This window comes from Lactuca saligna, chromosome 2, assembly GCF_052625555.1.
Source record: "Lactuca saligna cultivar CGN05327 chromosome 2, ASM5262555v1, whole genome shotgun sequence".
NCBI classification, from domain to species: domain Eukaryota; kingdom Viridiplantae; phylum Streptophyta; class Magnoliopsida; order Asterales; family Asteraceae; genus Lactuca; species Lactuca saligna.
Genome location: NC_136418.1, coordinates 151,831,800 through 151,848,619, shown reverse-complemented (window position 1 = coordinate 151,848,619; position 16,820 = coordinate 151,831,800). Strand labels below are relative to the sequence as shown.

Sequence of the window (16,820 nt, the reverse complement as noted above, 5' to 3'; positions counted from 1 at the left end):
GAAAAATAGAAAATAAACACATCAAGGGTATTATAGTCATTTCAATATTCGGATGGACCAAATACACAACGAAACTAATTTAAAATGACCATCAATCCAAAAAGATCGGTGTTTTGACAAAATCCGAAAAAAAATACATGCCACATGAACCATTTTTTGTAGTTTTGTCTTTGTACTATTTTCCAGCTTCTAGATGGTCTTTATATAATAATAATAATAATAATAATAATAATAATAATAATAATAATAATACTTTATTTTCAAAAAAATTCTTTAAAATGATTTAAAAAAGTAATTTGTAACATATAAGATGACATGAACATGTATGAGCTTTATAATAAAACAAATTTCGAAAATAAGTCTTTGATTACTTTATTTGAGAAAGTAAAACGAAATCCAAGAAGCTAATATACCGTATACACCTACTGTTTATGGAATTCAATGGATTGTTGACCGTTAAAATCAAATTTATATGCATAATCTTATCAGAATTAATCAAATTATGTGCAAAGTTAAGTATTATATTTTAGAGACTACAATTATACATTTTTGTATGTGCAATTTCAAGAATTCCAACATTTTGCTATAGAAATTAAGTATGCTTGTTCCAAGAAAAATGACAACGAATTTGTCATGTTGAAGAAGTCAAGATAGATAGTTTTCACCAAACGAATAACAAACATATTTTAAAGGTTAATTGACCATGGACTTTATTTGTGAGAGAAAGGCCACTCTATTCTCTCCTATCTTATACACACTCGCTCAATAAAACGGGCTTGAAGTGTAAACACAGAGGCATCAAGTAAATCTTGGAAATCAGTAATGGATTACTGCTTCAGGTCTCTCACCAGAGTATCAATTTCCACCATTGTTCTCGCCATCTTGCTTTCTTCATTCAGTTTCACTTGCACATGTATGAATCTTCTTTACATTCAAGTTCTTGAAGTTTCACTTATGGGAGGGTGTATTGGTACTCCTTTTTGTCCCACATCGCTCACAAGAAGCGGAGTGTGGGAGATTTCACTGAATAATGACAAGTTTCTCCAAGCAAGGGCTGTCTTACTCAAGATTTAGATAAGCTTTCATGAGCCTTACTTTTTCTTGTTAATTTTCAGAATCCTATGATGCACATGCACTCAACCCGAATGGAAACATCACAATCAAGTGGGATATTAATAGTTGGACCCCTGATGGCTATGTTGTAAGCATCAAAAACAACTTCTTTCACACTTTTAAAGTTCATAATTACCAATAATATACTTACATTCAAGGTCTTTGATTTATGCAGGCTGTTGTGACAATGTATAACTTCCAGCAATATCGTAACATTTCATCACCAGGGTGGACATTAGGTTGGACATGGGCTAAAAAGGAGGTGATATGGAGCATGTTGGGCAGTCAAACCACCGAGCAAGGAGACTGTTCAAGATATAAAGGTGCAATACCACATTGTTGCATGAAAACTCCAACTGTCATTGATTTATTACCAGGAACCCCTTACAATCAACAAATTGCAAATTGCTGCAAGGGAGGTGTCATTAGCTCGTGGGCCCAAGATCCTAACAATTATGCCAGTTCATTCCAGGTCAGCATCGGTGTAGCCGGAACCACTAATAGAACAGTCAAACTACCCAAGAACTTTACCTTGCTTGCACCTGGCCCGGGCTATACGTGTGGACCCGCTGTAGTTGGTAAACCAACAAAGTTTATTACTCCAGATGGAAGAAGAGTAACCCAAACTATGAGTAAGTATACTGTTTCTTTTTCATTTGATAGACTTACTGCGTTAAGCACTTAAAATGGACAACTACATATGTTTTTGACTTAATCTAGATATAACGACTTAATAGATTAAAACATTAATGGCTTAGGGGCTGTTTGATAGCTGCTTATCGAGTTATATTTGAGTTAGAAACAATCCTAATACGACCGAGTAAGAGATATATCAGGGAAGTAATGACCGAATTAGAGGCTTATAAATGTGATATCAACAGTTTGACCGAGTCTGCCTTTTACCTTTTACCAAATCCGATAAAAGGCATATCAATCATTCCCTTAATGTGTTAAGATACTAAGTACTAACCCTTACCTATTCGTCCCTTTTTTCTCCATAACCTGTAAAAAAAGTGATGAATATTGTTATAAAATTGTAATTGATTAATATTGTGAAATAAGAAATAGATTATAAGATGAAATGGTTTTATAATGTCATTTTATACGGTTTACTCAATCTAAAAAAGATATAGACCGTATTATACAACACTTTATCAACCTATTCTACCAGTTTACCCATATATGAGTTAATGGAGAAAAAATAAACCCATAAGATCAAACTCCTAGATCGCTAACTAGTTATGTTCGGTGCGCATAAGATAATCCATGATAGGACATTTTTACAAGTTTTTTAAGCCAAAAAGTAATTAAAATTTGAGAAAGCTATTGGATGAGCTTTTTTAAATTCACACTTTTTCAAAGAGATTGTTAATTAACAAGCACCGACCAATAGCTTTTTCAATGAGTGTAGTGGTCCTATTATTTTTCAACCGGATATAATTAAACAACATATATAAACAAAAAACGTATTGGAAAAACTTTTATACTGTGGGAGATATAATTAGCTTTTTGGTTTTAAGTTTTTTCATGAAAAAACTATCATGTTGTGGATGCTCTAAGCTAGCTTATTGTTGAAGCTTATTGCAATGTAGTGTTTGGTGATACCACTAAAATAACTCATAAGCTAGCTTTATCAAAAGTATTTGAGACAAATTATAGATAGGCTCATGACGATTTTCGCTCATGTTTTCCAAACATACCCTTCTATACTCATTTTAGGTCAATGTCTTTTTGTCATTTCACATTTGTCATCTAGCTTAGATGCTAATTTCTACCAAATGCCTATACTTTATTGACTAATTTATTAACTACCAATTAACTTATCAGTTATTTTGCCAAACACAACCTATATGGATTTTAGAGTAAATTATCGAAATGGCCCTTGTGTGATTTGGTGGAAATATTTGGTTCAAACCAATTTCTGTGTGTTGCATGGCTCATCCTTATGGGTTTTTTTTTTTTTCAGTTTTGGTCGCTCCAACTAACATTCCGGTAAATCTGTATAAAAGGACAAACTCACTCTTGTTTTGTCTTGTTTTGGCAGTGACATGGAACGTTACATGTACATATTCACAACTATTTTGGGACACCGGCGTTTAAAGACATAACTTTCCGAGTGTTTTGGAGACACTACTATATGAACTAGAAATTGGCATTTAGGCTTTGACTTATGTAATGATGATTGTTGAGACATCAAGCAGTTTCTATTAAACATTATGCGATTTGTCAAATGCTTAAATTTATCTAGGATGTGATGTTGCAAAGTTTTATAAGAAAGATACGGTTTTTAAAAAATAAAAATAATAAACTTTCAAAATTGGGTTGAAATTTAAGGGATATCCAATTATAACAATGAATTTACACTACTATAATTGCATATACATTCGAAAAGTATAATGTTCTACGAAAGCATGTGTAAGTACAATGTTATAATCGAATGGTTTAATTTAAAAAATTAGATGTGAACTTTTGATTTCTTGTTGCATGATTGCAGTTATATTTTGAGAATATAACTTTATATTTGTTTTCAAGGAAAGTTGTCATGCGTCTTCGGAATTTTTTTTCTCTTTTTATTGTTCGATTACAAAGTCCATTTATTATTATTTTTGTTTTTACCTTTCGTTTTTTCAGGGATATTTAAAAATTTATAATATTGGGTGGTAATTGTTGATGGATTTGGAAGATTTTAAGGGTTTTATGAAATTTGCTTTGCTTTGACTTGTGAAACAGAACTATTGTGAATTTTAGATAAATTAAATTAATATTATAACATATTGAAACATCAACATATATTTATAACTTAAATAAGCCATCTAACATGTTTGATTATTGGTATCATCTGTTTGGTGACATTTGGTTGGCTAAATCTTTGAGAACTAAAGGAGTTGGATTCCTAAACGAGGAGAATATTCCATCAAATGAGGGAAAGTCCATTAAATAAAAAAATAGGATGGTGTTAAATTCTTTTTCTTGAAGAAAATTTATGATTACCATATCCTCTCTTTTTTGTTATCATCAACCACTATCACCACCACCCCCACCAACCATATCCACCACCAGCCACCATCATCACCGCCACCTCCACCACCTCAACTTCCACTAGCGCCACCACCTCCGCCCCACCACTACAACTCACGGCCACCACCATCACCTCCCACCATTAATGCCACCATCATTTATTATTTTTATTATTTATATATAAATTATAAAACAAAGCAAAATTACCCAAAAAAAAACAAGGGCAATTCTTTCATTTTACATTATTCTAATAACATTTCCTACAAACCAAACAAAATATAGAATTAGATTCCAATTTATTTCATGCCAACCAAACAAAATATGAAATTAGATTACAATTCCTAACAAATTTTAATTCAACATTATGTAAATCAAATGCCGCTTTAGATTTAACTACCAGGATATTCACCCCAATAATCGTTTTCTTAAATGATATTTTAGGAAATAAACATATTTTCTTTACTTTTTGTAGATAACCATCTATTTCAACAATTGGATTTTCGAACAAATTTTCTATGTTTGAAGTTCTTTTTTCTCTAAAGTATCCCTCGTACGAGTGGTTTTTAAAATTGATTAATAAAACGAAATGTTTCAAATTTAATAATCCAAAAGTTTTAATGTACGAAAAATAGGTCCTAAAAACACCATACAAAGTTAATGTTTCTGAAAGTGCAAGGATGAATCAAGTAATAAACAACATATAGTCAAATTGAACCACACAATTGTCACCTTCAAAATAACATTGCATTCTTCTAGACATCTTATTCTATGATCTTCAATATAAGAATTGTCAAATATAGTTAAGCGATAAAATGCCACCTTCAAAATAACCTTGCATTCTTCTAGACATCTTACTCTATGATCTTCAATATGAGAATTGCCAAAATATAGTTAGGCAATAAAATCTCTAGTGAGAACACTCGTTGACTCATTTTAAGTAAAATATGATGTCAATCATTACACTTGAACCAAAACTCTAAAATCAACAAAATACTAGATATTTAATAATATCAAGATTAAGGTACTATATACCCAAATACAAATACAAAATCAAAGGGTTTTCGTAACCCACAAACCAAATTCAAGGATGTAATAATCTATAAATTCAACTAAAAGGGTTTAATGATCCATACCATAACACCAAAGGGGTTTAATAATCGTCAATCCAAAATCAAGGGTATAACTTAGTCCACAGAAAAGGTTATAAGAACCCAATTATACAAATATAAAGGGTACATGAAAGGCTGTTAAAATCATGATCATGTTCGTAGGATCACGACCCTACGATCTTACCTAGGTAAATCAATCTTGATCATTCTGGATTGTTTTTTGGGTCGGATCGTAGGACCGAATATTAAGATCGTAGGACAGATCGTAAGATCGTAACCATTTGTTTTTTAAACAATTTCTAATATTGTGTCTTAGACTAACTATGTGAATCAAATATGAATCTTATAAGACCCGTTTTGATTTTTTTTTGTTAAATGATGTGTTAGAGATGCATTTTTTACGTTTTAAAATATTTAATGTTAGGATAATGGGTTACTGATCAATGGAAGTGTATTTTTTAATTTTAAAATATTTTTGATAGAATTTTACGATCACAATCTTGCAAATATGAAAATAACCATATGTAGAATCTCGATCTTGAGAACCTTGATATAAACCCATAATCCAAAGTTGAAGGATTTACTAACCTACAATCCAAACACAGAAGGTATAATAACAATAATCTCAAATAAAGGAAATAACGAATGATTCTACAAAAACAACATGCAATGCATATATCTATTCTCTCATATGTCAATTTCAATGGTCCAAACTCCCAAATATAATGATATTTAGATAAACTGGACTCATGAATAATGAAACCCTAAGCTTTTGTCCATTATACAAATCTAGGGATAACGAACCATCATATTGGAAACATAATGGGTAGCTAACCTCATTTGCACATATAAGGGCTTTCTAGACTCTGCTCGTGACCTTCTAGTTGTGTATTCTACAAATAATGGGTCCACATCATGTAACCACTCAAGTCAAACCCAAATCCTAAAGTGTATGTACAAATAAGTTGCTCCAAAAACACTTTTAAAACTAAGGAAAATGACTCTTTAGGGTAATTAACTGTTGCATTTGTTCTCAGTTGGTCCATTTCCTTTTTTTGTACTCAATATATCATCGAACTTGTTGTTTGTGTTCACGATAACCCTTTTGACCGGCTTTTGACGTGTGATAGTCGGTCAAAGGGTTATGGTGAACACAAACAACAAGCTTGATGGTATATTGAGTACAAAAAAAAAAGGAAACGGACCAAATGAGAACAAAATCAACAGTTGGTTACACTCATGAGTCATTTTCCATTTACTCATTTACAGCAAATCTCACGTCATCTCATGTTCATATTAATGACTTTATGAGATTCATTTACTTCTCTTCAAAACATAACCCACGAAAGAACATTATTCATACATGTATAACTTTGTAATGCACTTGAATATTTATTAAGGGAATCTTGACTAAGCAGGTGCATTTCATGACTATATTTACATTTCCAATCAAATGGTTTATCGTATCATGGATTCTAGACAAGTCTACAAACGAATGAATCATAAGTGCTGTGATTTTTTAGTTTACTTAGTTTTAAGATCGAATTCATGGGATAAGATACAACATCAATATGTACTATATCATGCAGCTTTTGCAGAAATATCACCATAATATACTTTGAGGTAAACGTTTATGCTGATAAATATACATCTCATATACAGTCATATCCTTTTGCAGAGAGATGTTGGCAGCTAACCACAGTAGGCATAACATAGACCATGTTTTAACGAAGCTACCCTCCGAAACGCTCTTCGTATACGTTATGGCCAAAGAATGTTGCAGTCTTTGATAATTTTGCAACTTTAATTTCATTTAACTTTTCAGAGAAAATAACTCAGGAGGGTAACCAACTCTTGAGTTTGTTCTCATTTGGTCCACTTTCTTTTTTTGTACCCAATATATCATGAACTTGCTGTTTGTGTTCATAATAACCCTTTGACCGGCTATCACAGATCAAAAACCGGTCAAAAGTATTACGGTGAACACAAACAACAAGTTCGATGGTATGTTGAGTACAAAAAAAAGACCAATCGAGAACGAATGCAACAATTGATTACCCTAAAGAGTCATTTTCCCTTAAAACTATGCATGGATTTTTATATAATAATGTAATTATTTGTTATTTAAAATGTTAATCATCATTATTTGTCATTTAAAATGAAACACTTTTAAGTAAAGTTAATTAGCAATACCAATAGTTAGAAATTACAATAATTTAAAAAATAAATTAACTAAAATGTATATAAAAATAAGTCTTATCCTACCCTGTACCGGAAACAATTGTATTTGATAAACATCGTTCTCGAAATTAAAAAAAATAAACATATGAATAGGTTTTAGTTTGATCAACTATAATAACAATATAAAATTAAAAGTTATATATGATCAACCGTGAATATCTGTCAATATATTATTTTTATTTATTTTGTTAATTATATATTTCTATACTAATAAAAGAATAGTTGTATTCTCTTTTTGTCATGTGTCATTCTAATACTAATTCTAATTCTAATTAATATTATGTTATGTATCATTTTATTATTTTTCAATTTTAAATTTATCCCCAATAAATCAACAATAAGACAAAATTGCAAGAATGGTCCTTGTGGTATGTCAAAACTAGTAATTTTGGTCAAAAATGGGTTTGGCTCACACGGATGGTCCAATAGTTTTGTTTTGTTGCGAGTTTAGTCCAATTTCCTATGAACTTTTTTATAATGACGGATTTGCCCTTTTTAATTATATTTTCTTAATTCTTTTTATTGCAAAAATCAGAAATAAAAAAGGGAAATAAAAAAAATACACACCTCATCCCTCCTTCCTCTCTTTCTCTTTCTCTCTCTAACGCATTTTTATTTTACAAGAATACAAGTTGCCGAAAAAATTAGATCAGTTGGAACCTTCTCGTCGAACTATCATGCTCTGCCATAGTAGCCACCATCTAGATGGAGTCACCACTCGCTCATCTCTCTTCCTCCCCCGCTTCAGTTTTCAACAGGAGAAACCCTAATTTTGGTTCTTTGTTTACAGATTTGTGCTTCATCAGACCACCGTCGGTGCCACCCCTTAGATGTTTAGGTCTCATCAACCATGAACTCTAAATCTTTCGGATCTCGGTTCTTCTTTTCTGTCAGTTCTTCTCTGGTAGCAATGACGAGCTCAACGTGAAGAAGGCTTTCAAATGGGAGGGTTTTTCAGATCGAAGGGTTTCCAAATCGAAGGATCATAGAGGCGAAGATCTGAAGCTAACAAAGAGGGTTTTGGTGTTTCGAGTGTGAGTCCAAGATAGATCTGAAGAATCGGATGAGCATGGCGGCGGAGATCTTGGGCTTTTCTTGGTGACGATTTAGGGTTTGTTAAATGGTTGTCATCACCTCCGTACAGATGAAGACAAAGGTTGCAAAGATCCCAGACAGTAACCCACATTGGAAACCTATTCCGGTGAGAGGTGGCGACTCCGGCTCCAGTGACTCCAACGTCCGACCGATGACTTTCCAGATCAAGATACCAATAACATCCACCCTCTTCTTCATCAATTTTGTTTTCAGAAACAATAATCGATTTGGTTTTCATTTTTGCTTTCTGGACGTTTTCAGATTTCTTGTTCATGAGTGTTCTTGTTCCAATTTGAGTGATATGGAAAAAATTGAGTTTGTAGAAAATTGGATTGTTCATGTTTGATTGCAGATGTGAAAAAAAAATGATTATTTTGTTTTTCAATTATGAAAAAAATTGCTTTTCTAGAGTGGTGGTGGTGGTGGTGGTGGTTTCCGGTAGCAGTGGTGACCAGACTAGTCTTGTAGGGAATTGTAACATCCGGGATTTCAGGTATATTAATTAATCTTTTTATTTTGAGTTTTGTGGAAGGACTCGGCGAGTTGGTGCATAGACTCACCGAGTTGAGACGCGGTTTTTCACCCGGATTGATGCCCGGACTCGGCGAGTCGCCTTGGTAGACTCGGCGAGTCTGCGCTGTTTAATGAAACCCTAATTTCTCGGGTTTGAGGCCTATTTAAAGGGCCTTATGGCCGTCATTTGCGCTCATTAGTCCCCAGAGTGAAACCCTAGAGCATTTGAGTGATTCAAGTGAGGGAAGGAGCCATTGTTGATTCTTGGAGTTGTTGTCTAGCAAGGGAAGAGGAGATCTAGCCAAGAGGAAGCAAGAGAGGGGTGGATTCTTGAAGAACTAAGGTCCAGGACATCACATCTGAGGTACCATTCGAATCCTTCCTCGTTATTGTGATGTTCATATAGATTTAGGGTTTTTGAACCCATTTGTGGCTGGATCTAGCATCCTCATGGTCCCTTGGCGAGTTATGGCTCTGAATCTAGACCCATAGAGGTCCAGAGCACCTCCTTGCCCAAGCTTTATGTGCATCCATGGAGGTTTTGGGTTGGGATCAATGTATTTGAGGCTAAAACACCATTAATGAGCTATTTGATGCTTAATGAGCACCAAGACTTGGACTTTACGTGGTCAATAAGCTTAAGGGGACTGGATCTATGAGTTACTAGAGTGGATCTGACCTTAGAAGGTCGTTTGAGGTTGTGCATGGAATGCACTCGCCGAGTCCACTCCCAGACTCGGCAAGTTGGTGCGGGTTGTTCAGTGATTACGAACCAGGGACTGAGTAACCGAGTCGGGTGAGTGACTCGGTGAGTCGGAAGAGATTCAGAGGGATCGGGTTCCTGTAGGGACTCGGCGAGTCCACGCCAGACTCTGCGAGTCGGGTCAACCGTTGACTGTTGACCAGAGTTGACTAGTTTGACTTTGTAGTGTTAGTCAGCCAGGGTCAAGGTGGTATTAAGTAGGGTTATGCTTGTGTTGTAGGAGGATGATAGCCCGGGAGGTCGAACACTAGTAGTTACGAGATTTTCGAGTTACCGAGATACGCGAGGTGAGTCTTCTCACTATACATTACCTTGAGTAGGTATTTCGAGTTGACCAGAGGGTCTCTTGTGCTATGTATGAGTTTATGTGTTGTCTTAGAGATTTTGTGATATGTGTTATTTGTATGCTGCATGATTATATAGACCGGGTCGGAGGGCCCAACGATACTGACCGGGCCGGAGGGCCCAACGAGCTATGACTGGACCGAAGGGTCCGACGAGCTGCGGGACTGGAGGGTCCCGCTGAGACATCTTGACCGGAGGGTCGGGTTTAGCCTTGAGTGGCGTATTAGTGATATGTGGTATTTTGGGGAACTCACTAAGCATTTATGCTTACAGTTGTTGTGTTTGATGTCGCAGGTACCAGCGAGGACCGTGGGAAGGCGAAGGCTTGACTTGTACACACCCACACCGATAGAGTTTATGTTAGAGAGATCTTGGGATTTGTATGAAAACACTGTTGTTATGGCTTTGAGATTATGATATGATATACATTTTGTGATTTAAAAATGAAAAATTAAAATGGAAATTTTACGTTGTTACAAGTTGGTATCAGAGCCTTGGTTTGAGGGATTCGGATGCACCTTCGGGCGTATTTGAACTCAAACCGAGGATTTGAGAAATTTTTAAACAAAACTAAAATTTTCTAAAAAGAAAAAGAGGTTTTGGAACCAAGCAGAGTGGAAGGTGTGTACGGTCAGCCAGCACCCGAACGGTGAATCCCCAAAATACCCTTACATTATATGTTATGAGTTATGAGATATTATGTTGTGCATGCTAAAGAGGCTAGGCATTTCTATTAGGACTAGAGTGGCCTGATTTGTGATGCTTTATCCTAGGAGATTGTTGTTGTTATGAGATACTTTGAGAGTGAGTAGGTAGTAGTGAGGAGCTCGTGAGAGGTCTACTGAGGGTAGCCAATGCATAGCGAGAGTAGAGTATTTATGACTTGGGATCCTAGGAGGAGGACTTGGGTTGTATATTGATTTGGTGTGGACGATAGTATTGGGCCCGTACTATTGAAGACACCGGATTGGTGCGCAGTCCAAGTAAGAATCCTTGGGGTACCAGAAGTTGAGAGTGATTAATTTGTTGAGTGTGAGTATGCTCGAAAGTGTCCCTAATAGTTCTTATGTTGTATTTCAGAGATTGATCATGGTCAGGACACGCCATACCATCGAGGGCAATGGGATGAGTGATGAGGAGATCCGCCATATCATCCATGATGAGGTGGCTGCTGCCATCAGAGCCGAGATTCCGGAGATGTTACGCTGCTTTGACTGATGTTGTTGTTGCTGCAGCCACAACAAGTGTTGCTGCTGCGAGACCCCAGGGTGGTGATTCGTTGCTATACCGAGAGTTCAGCAACACGAAACCACCGGAGTTCAATGGTACACAGGATCCGATCGCCGCCATGAGGTGGATCTCAGACATAGAGGGATGTTTCTATACGTACTCGTGTCCGGAGCACTTGAGGGTGCGGTTTTCCCTCAACCAGCTTCGCTTGGGGGCGAAGGACTGGTGGAAGTTTGTGACCGTGAGCTATTCGACAGCCGAGCTGACTGCAGTGACCTGGGAGAGGTTTACTGCAATGTTTTGTGATGAGTATGTTCCCCAGGTGGAGAGGGAACGCTTAGCCCAGGAGTTTCTGACCCTCAAGCAGGGGACTGAGTCGGTGACAGTGATTACGAGGATGTTTCATGAGCGGGCATTGTTTTGCCCGGAACAGGTGTCCACTGAGCAGGCTCGCAATAGCCGATATCTGAGTATTCTGAGGAGGGACATTCGTGAGTTCGTGGTGAACTCGACTTACCAGACATTTGCCGAGCTCCAGGAAAATGCTCGGAAGAGGGAGATTGAGCTTGAGATGCAGGCGAGGGAGGAAGCCGAGTCTCAGAGGGGTGATCGGCGACCGGCACAGTCGCAGCCAGCCGCTAAGCAGGCAAAGCCCGCTGATTCGAGGACGAGTAGTTCGAGGGGCCGTACTTGTGGGAAGTGCGGCAAGAGCCATGATGGGTCATGCAAGTCTAGGGTATGCTACAAGTGTGGGAAGGAAGGGCATTTCGCGAGGGATTGTCCTAAGGGGTTCTCGGTTTGCTTCCATTGCAACCAAACCGGCCATCGGAAGGCCGAGTGCCCCCAGCTTCAGAGGACAGTGCAAAGATCCGTACCTACAATTCGAGCTACTAAGACCCGGCCGGCAAAGGCCGAAGCACCGAAGGCTAGGGGGAGAGCCTTTCAGTTGACAGCGGAAGAGGTCCGCGCAGCACCTGACGTCGTGACAGGTACATATTCTTCATTTATTTATGCTGAGTTTATATTGGGATGATTATATGTTATGCGTAGGTACTTTTCTTGTGAATTATGTACCTGCATTAGTGTTGTTTGACTCGGGTGCGAGTCGGTCGTTCGTATCTGTGACTTTTAGTCAGCACATTAGTATTCCGAGGGAGGCGTTGAGTCGACCTCTGTAGGTTTCCATAGCCGATGAGCGTGAGGTATGTGCTACCGAGGTGATACGTGGATGCGTACTGGAGATCTTCGGAGTGGAGTTTCCGATTGACTTGATACCGATTGCCATGAGGGATGTTTGTGTTATAGTGGGCATGGATTGGTTGAGCCGTTTCGGGGCTGTCATAGATTGCGAGCGTCAGTTGGTGATGATCCGAGATCCTAGTGGGGGAGTGCTGAAAGTTTATGGCGAGGGGACTCGTGGTGGTTCGGTATTCTGTTCGGCTGCCAGAGCAAGGTGGAGCTTGCAGCAGGGCTGCAAGGGATTCGTAGCCTATGTGACGGATGTACGAGAGGCTGTTGGGAGGCCAAGTTCAGTGGATGATGTGCCGATAGAGCGTGAGTTCCGAGACGTGTTCCCCAAGGAGTTGTCGGGCGTCCCTCCCGAGAGGCAAGTGGAGTTTCGTATCGATTTGATTCCCGGGGCCACGCCTAGTGCCGCCAGAGATGCAGGAGTTATCCTCACAGCTGCAGGAGTTGTTGGGGGAAAGGGTTCATCCGTCCCAGTAGCTTTCCCTGGGGAGCACCGATCCTTTTTGTCAAGAAAAAGGATGGTTCGCACCGTATGTGCATTGATTATCGGGAGCTGAACAAGTTGACAGTCAAGAACCGTTATCCACTACCGAGGATCGATGATCTATTCGATCAGTTGCAGGGGGCGTCTTGGTTCTCCAAGATAGACCTGAGGTCGGGATATCACCAGATGAGAGTTCGGGATGAGGATATCCAGAAGACGACGTTTAGGACTCGTTACGGGCATTACGAGTTCGTGGTGATGCCATTCGGGCTCACCAATGCACCCGCGGCATTCATGGACCTCATGAACAGGGTGTGTAGGCCGATGTTGGATCGATCGGTAATTGTATTCATTGATGACATCCTGGTGTATTCGAGGACCAGAGAGCAGCACGAGGAGCATTTGAGAGAGCTCCTAGGAGTTCTGAGATCGGAGAGGCTATTCGCTAAATATTCCAAGTGCGATTTTTGGTTACGGGAGGTCCAGTTCTTAGGGCATCTTGTTAACCAGAATGGGATATTGGTTGACCCGGCCAAGATCGAGGCTGTGATGAGTTGGGAGGTGTCGAGGTCACCCGCGGAAATCCAGAGCTTCTTAGGGTTGGCAGGCTACTATCGGAGATTTATCAGGGACTTCTCCAAAATTGTTGTGCCACTTACCAAGTTAACCCCGAAGGGTGTTACTTTCTCATGGGGTCCGGAGCAGCTGCGAAGCTCCCGTGCTTGCATTACCGGAAGGGATGGAGGATTTCGTGGTGTACTGTGATGCATCGATATCGGGGTTGGGAGCGGTGTTGGGGGTTGTGGTTTTCGCGTATGCGTCGAGGTAGTTAAAGCCTCATGAGACGAGATATCCCACTCATGATCTGGAGTTGGGGGTTGTGGTTTTCGCCCTCAAGATATGGTGTCACAATCTGTATGGGGTTTGGTGTACGATATACACGGACCACAAGAGCTTGAAGTACTTGATCGATCAGCCAAATCTGAATATGCGTCAGAGGAGATGGCTGGATGTGGTAAAGGATTATGATTGCGAGATCCTGTACCACCCGGGCAAGGCTAATGTGGTAGCCGACGCCTTGAGTCGTAGGGCAGAGGGTGCCCCGATGCGAGATATTTGTTTGAGGTTGACGGTGATGACCCCGATTTTGGACACCATCCGAGGGGCTCAGGCTGAGGCTGCGAGATCAGAAAATCAGAAAAGGGAGCGAGTGGTCGGTTAGGTATCAGAATTCGTTACGGATGGTCGGGGACTTATGACTTTTCAGGGTCGGATTTGGGTACCGTTTGTGGGCGGTGCGCGTACTATCTTGATGGAGGAAGCGCATCAATCGAAATTCTCGATTCATCCCGGGGCTACTAAGATGTATTTGGACCTAAGGAAAGAGTATTGGTGGCCTTGTATGAAGAGGGATGTTGCATGGTTCGTCGAGAGGTGCCTGACTAGTCATCTGGTTAAGGCCGAGCACCAGCGTCCGCACGGCAAATTGCAGCCGCTGGAGATTCCCGAATGGAAGTGGGAACAGATTACCATGGACTTTATCACCAAATTGCCACGGATTGCGAGGGGGTTGATGCGATTTGGGTGATCGTGGATAGACTGACGAAGAGCGCTCATTTTCTAGCCATCAGCGAGAGCTCTTCTGCGGAGAAGTTAGTGGAATTATATGTGAGAGAGGTGGTATCGCAGCATGGGGTTCCGATGTCGATTGTTTCAGATCGGGATGTGCGTTTTACTTCCAGGTTTTGGAAGAAGTTTCATGAGGAGTTAGGTACGAGACTGCATTTCAGTACCGCATACCACCCGCAGACGGACGGACAGAGCGAGCGGACGATTCAGACGCTTGAGGATATGCTCCGAGCATGTGTTTTGGATTTTGGAGGGAGCTAGGACACCTATCTACCTTTAGCAGAGTTTTCGTACAACAACAGCCATCATTCGAGCATTGGTATGCCACCCTTTGAGCTGTTGTATGGGCGGAGGTGTCGCACCCCCATCTGCTGGGGAGAGGTGGGGCAGCGGGTGATGGGTAGCACGGAGATTGTACTCTAGATGACCGAGCAGATTCAGCAGGTCAGACAGAGGTTATTGACCGCGCAGAGTCGCCAGAAGAGTTATGCGGACAGGCGTCGGTCCGAGCTCGAGTTTCAGGTTGGTGACCTTGTGCTCCTAAAGGTCTCTCCTTGGAAAGGAGTGATACGATTCAGGAAGAGGGGCAAGTTGGGACCCCGGTATATTAGACCCTTCAGGGTAATTGCTAGGGTAGGTAGGGTAGCCTACCGGTTGGATCTACCTGCTAAGTTGGGGCAGATCCATGATACCTTTCATGTCTCGCAGTTGAGGAAATGTATTGCCGACGAGTCGGCAGTGGTGCCGTTAGAGGATATTCAGGTGGATGCGAGCCTGAACTACGCGGAGAGACCAGTTGCGATTGTGGATCAGAAGATCAAGGTTCTGAGGAACAAGGAAGTTCCTCTAGTACAAGTTCAGTGGCAGCATCGGAAGGGATCCAAGTTGACCTGGGAACCGGAGCGGGAGATGCGGGAGCAGCATCCAGAGTTATTTCAGGAATGAGACTTCGAGGGCGAAGTTGGATTCTAGTGGGGGAGAATTGTAACATCCGGGATTTCAATATACATTACCTTGAGTAGGTATTTCAAGTTGACCAGAGGATTCTAGTGCCGATAGTTACGAGATTTTCGAGTTACCGAGATACGCGAGGTGAGTCTTCTCACTATACATTACCTTGAGTAGGTATTTCGAGTTGACCAGAGGGTCTCTTGTGCTATGTATGAGTTTATGTGTTGTCTTAGAGATTTTGTGCTATGTGTTATTTGTATGCTGCATGATTATATAGACCGGGTCGGAGGGCCCAACGATACTGACCGGGCCGGAGGGCCCAACGAGCTATGACTGGACCGAAGGGTCCGACGAGCTGCGGGACTGGAAGGTCCCACTGAGACATCTTGACCGGAGGGTCGGGTTTAGCCTTGAGTGGCGTATTAGTGATATGTGGTATTTTGGGGAACTCACTAAGCATTTATGCTTACAGTTGTTGTGTTTGATATCTCAGGTACCAGCGAGGACCGTGGGAAGGCGAAGGCTTGACTTGTACACACCCACACCGATAGAGTTTATGTTAGAGAGATCTTGGGATTTGTTTGAAAACACTGTTGTTATGGCTTTGAGATTATGATATGATATACATTTTGTGATTTAAAAATGAAAAATTAAATTGGAAATTTTACGTTGTTACAGGAATAAAGAAAGCGGGGTTACATTTTCTTTTTTCTTTTGTTTAAATTTTAATTAGAAAAATAAAAAGAACTTATAAACAAATAGAAAATTAAATAATAACGGCAAATCCATCATTATAAAAAAGTTCATAGAAAATTAGACTAAACTCGCAACAAAACGAAACTATTGGACAATCCTTTCGAGCCAAACTCATTTTGGACCAAAGTTATTAGTTTTGACATACCATAGGGACCATTCTTGCAATTTTGTCCAACAATAAGTGTGGCTTAAGAAATCACGATATAATCTCATAAAATCATAATTCCGTTTTTAAAATGCTATAAATAAACAACTATCAAAAACCTAATGAAGTTACATGCTTTAAATGATTAGATGCGTACATGGTAGAAATTAGAGTCTCTAT

At 39.7% G+C, this 16,820-nt stretch overlaps 1 pseudogene; it reads left to right on the top strand.

Moving 5' to 3' along the window:
• Nucleotides 1-803: 803 nt before the first annotated feature.
• LOC145030254 (protein COBRA-like) lies at nt 804-3,213 on the top strand (annotated as a pseudogene).
• Nucleotides 3,214-16,820: the final 13,607 nt, after the last annotated feature.